We start from the raw sequence: 3928 nt of genomic DNA on the forward strand, positions 1-3928 counted from the left end.
CAACCATTCCTTCCTCCCTTGCTTGCAAAGTTAATCTGGACAAAAAAAATTGCAATAACATTCTCCTTTCCAGGCTTATCAATAATAGCTAGATCAAACTGCTATAATAAAAGTAACCATATAATAATCCAAGCATTCACATCAGATGTATTCATTATATATTTAATTATACCATGGTTAATATGTACAAATTTTTGGTAACCTGTAATGTAATGCCTAAATTTGTTCAATGAATGCACAAAATCTAGGAGCTCATTTTAGGTCACTATGTAGTTTAATTTGGCCTTTGACAAATTCTTACTAATGAATTAAATAGCATAAGGTAATTTGTCATCTATCTGGCTTAGAGTTGTTCCTATGGAGTTTTGTGAGGCATTAGCATGTATATGAAAAAGAAGGGCCCAATTTGGTCTTCGGAGAATAGGTGCAGTAGTCAACTTGTCCTTCAGGGTATTCAAGACATCTTGATAGCTTTTTGAGCATAAAAATTCACATTCTTTGGCCAACAACCGAAATAAAGGAGAAGCTCACTTTCTGAAGTCTTTTATAAAACTTTGATAGTATCGAGCTAAACCTAGAAAACTTTTGACATATCTTTGTTTTTACGGAGGTGGGACCCTTTGGATGATGGTTGTTTTGTTTGGGTCCACCTACAGTCCTTGCTAGGATATTGAATGACCTAGAACAGTCCCTCCCGTCATCAAGAACTCACATTTTTCGGGACTAAGGGATAGGTTAATTTCAATGCATTTTTTCATCACCTTAACTAAGTTAGAAAAAGCCTCCTGGAAATCACACCCATAAGGTGTAAAATCATCCATATAAATTTTTACTGCATCATCGACTAGCTCGACAAAGATACTCAGGACTGCTCTCTAGAAAGTGGTAGGGGCATTGCATAGGCCAAAAGGAAAGACCATATAGGCAAAAGTACCCCAAGGACAAGTGAAGGTGCTTTTATCTTGGTCTTCCAGGCTGATTTGGATTTGATTGTACCCACTAAACCCATTTAGGAAAGAGAATAAAAAATTCCTTGCTAGGCCATCTAGCACTTGGTCAATGAAAGGTAGATGGAAATGGTCCTTCTTTGTTTCTTTGTTTAACTCTCTGTAATCGACAAAAATTCTCCACTTATCATTTTTCTTTGGAACCAACATGAAATTAGAGACCCACTAACTATCCGATATAGGGTAAACGAATCCTACATCTAGCAGCTTTTGCAGTTCGTCTTTAACTATATCCTTGAGAGCTGGATTCATTCTCCTTTGGGTTTGTTGGACTAGTTTGCAAGATTCTTTGACATAAATATGGTGAGTACACATTGAGTGGTGCACTCCCTTAATTTCCTTGTAACTGCAAGCAAAGGCATCGAGATGTTCCTTTGGCATGTTTGTTAAAATTGGAAACTAGGGCCAAACTCCATGTGGGTCAACTTATTTATGGCAGCTGATATTTATATTGGATCCCTCTCATCGAGGGGTGTAGGATTGATCTAAAGATCATCCGATTCCAATAATTATTCATCGAGTTATGGATTTATTTTGATTATGGAATTATTATCAAGCTGACCAAAAACTTGAGTAGGCTGAAAAGCCCAATAGACATGCCTATTCATCATCTACATTTTAGTATAAATATAGAGGACTTCAAGTCATTTCAACACACACTTGGGATCTCTTCCTCTCTCTACTTGTCTTTGGGTTTTAGTGGGAGGAGAGATCCTAAGAGATAACGCTGCCTTGATCCAGAAAGCCACAAAAGCTAGAAGAACTAGAACTGTTGAAAAATCCTAAAAAGCCAGAACTATCGAAAAAGCCAAAAAAGTTGAAACTATAGAAAAAGCCAAAAAAGCTGGAAAAGCCAGAAAAACCAAAACAGCTGAAAAAACCAGAAAACCTAGAATTGCCAGAAAAGCCAGAAAAGCTGGAAAAGCTGGAACTTTCGGAAAAGCCAGAAAATCTGGCACTGCTGAAAAAGCCGGAAAAGCTGGAATTGCCGGAAAATATAAAATTATTGAAAGAGCTGGAACTGCTGGAAAAGTGGGAATTTCCAGAAAAGCTGGAAAAGCTAGAAAAGTAGGGAAAGCCAGAACTGTCGAAAAAGCTGAAAAAGCTAGAACTGCCAGAAAAGCTAGAAACGCTGGAAAAGTCGGAAAAGCCAGAAAAGCCAGACAAGTTGGAACTGCTGAAAAAGCCAAAAAACCTGAAACTACTGGAAAGGTCAGAAAAGATGGAACTGCTAGAAAAGTTGGAACTGTCGGAAAATCCAGAAAATCCAGAAAAGCTAGAACTGCCAAAAAGGCTGGAACTGTCAAAAAAAGCCAGAACTGCCGGAAAAGCTCGAAAAGCTAGAACTGCTGGAATTGTTGGAACTGCATGAACTGCCGAGAATAGTTGGAACTGTAGGGAATAGCCAGAACTGTCGAGAACACAACATGGTGTAGTAATGGAACATAATGTAGTACAATGATGATGGGTGTAGCATGGTGAAGCGCGATGAGTTGCAACATGATGACGAAATGCAGCGCATTGATAGGTGAAGGAGTCACCTTGGAGAATCAGCTGAAGCAGCATGTCTTCAACTGATCTCATGTATCATCTTCTTAGAGATGACCTATGCTCTTATCTAGATAAGTCAAAGTGTTGACTTCTATTGTAAATCTACTATCTCTCTCTTTCTATTTTTCTGCTAAACATTGAAGAACATAAAAGAGGAATTGATCAAGGGTTTCTCCACATTGTGGGGTTTGTCCCTGGCTAGTGCCACATCTTTTGTCCTCTTGTCTTGGCTTGTATTTTGTGATTTATATTTATGTTCTATCTGCACTTTACTTTAATGCTGATGTGATTGCTAATTTGGAAAAGATAATGAGCTAATTGTGAAAATTGAAATAAATTGCTCTAGCATAGAACATACCTAAAATTAACATGGTATTAGAGATGAGGTGAAGACAATGCCCAGGCAATAGTGAAAGAGCAATCACCAAAGACAGTTGGGAAAGGACAAAATGATCAATGGATTCCTCATCCCTCTTTAAATTCATTGAGGGTGAAGTCGATGCAAAGAATATTATCAGAATGGCACAGTGGAAGTTTCTGATGGCCTACCTAAAGATCATTTCATTAGGAAGTTTGGATCTAAGGGTGGAAGGAAAGGCGGATGCCTTGGATGCAATAAGTTTGGCCATTATGCGAAGGAGTGTCTGAATGGTAGAGACACATCTCTTGATGAAGATAACAATCATTCCAGGGACATCTTCAATGATCAAAGGAATGATAGGTAATGCAGGTCATCAAGGAAATGGTCGACCCTTCAAAGAAAGCAAGGAACCCCAGGTATGAAGAATCAAATGTTGTTTATGATAAGATAAAGAAGTGTTATCTTGTAGTGGCCCTCTCCTTCAGATTCTTTGGGAATCTGGCTTATTGATTGTACTTCAAGGCACTTCATCGGATAGATGGGTGCACTCTCTAATTTGGTAGAGATAGAAACAATCATGGGATTATACTTGGAGCCGATGCCACCTATCCCGGAAAGGGTGTAGGGAATGTTATCCTTGAATTGAAAGAGGGTAACTCAATTCATTTATAGAATCTCTTTTATGTACCTGATTGCAAGAAGAACCTGGTGTCCATTTCAACAATGGAAGTCAAAGGTTTCATGGTGGCACTCATCGACAGAAAGGCACGTGTTTGAAAATAGAATTTTCAAAGATGTTTTTCAGTTCAGGGTTGTATCAAGTTGCAAGAAATCCACTTGGTACCATGTCTATTGACACATAGAAATGAAGTTCTATGAGTCAGATGGTGCAGGGATGCCTGAATTCAAAATGAGCATGAAAGTACATGTCTCCGATGTACTGAAGGAAAATCTTACAAGAGGACCATTCTCCTCATGTAGCAGGTCCACAGGTTTGGAACAACCTGAG

Source organism: Pinus tabuliformis, chromosome 3_1 (assembly GCF_031772625.1).
Source record: "Pinus tabuliformis cultivar Carrire ecotype Pingquan chromosome 3_1, CPIR1, whole genome shotgun sequence".
Lineage (NCBI taxonomy): Eukaryota > Viridiplantae > Streptophyta > Pinopsida > Pinales > Pinaceae > Pinus > Pinus tabuliformis.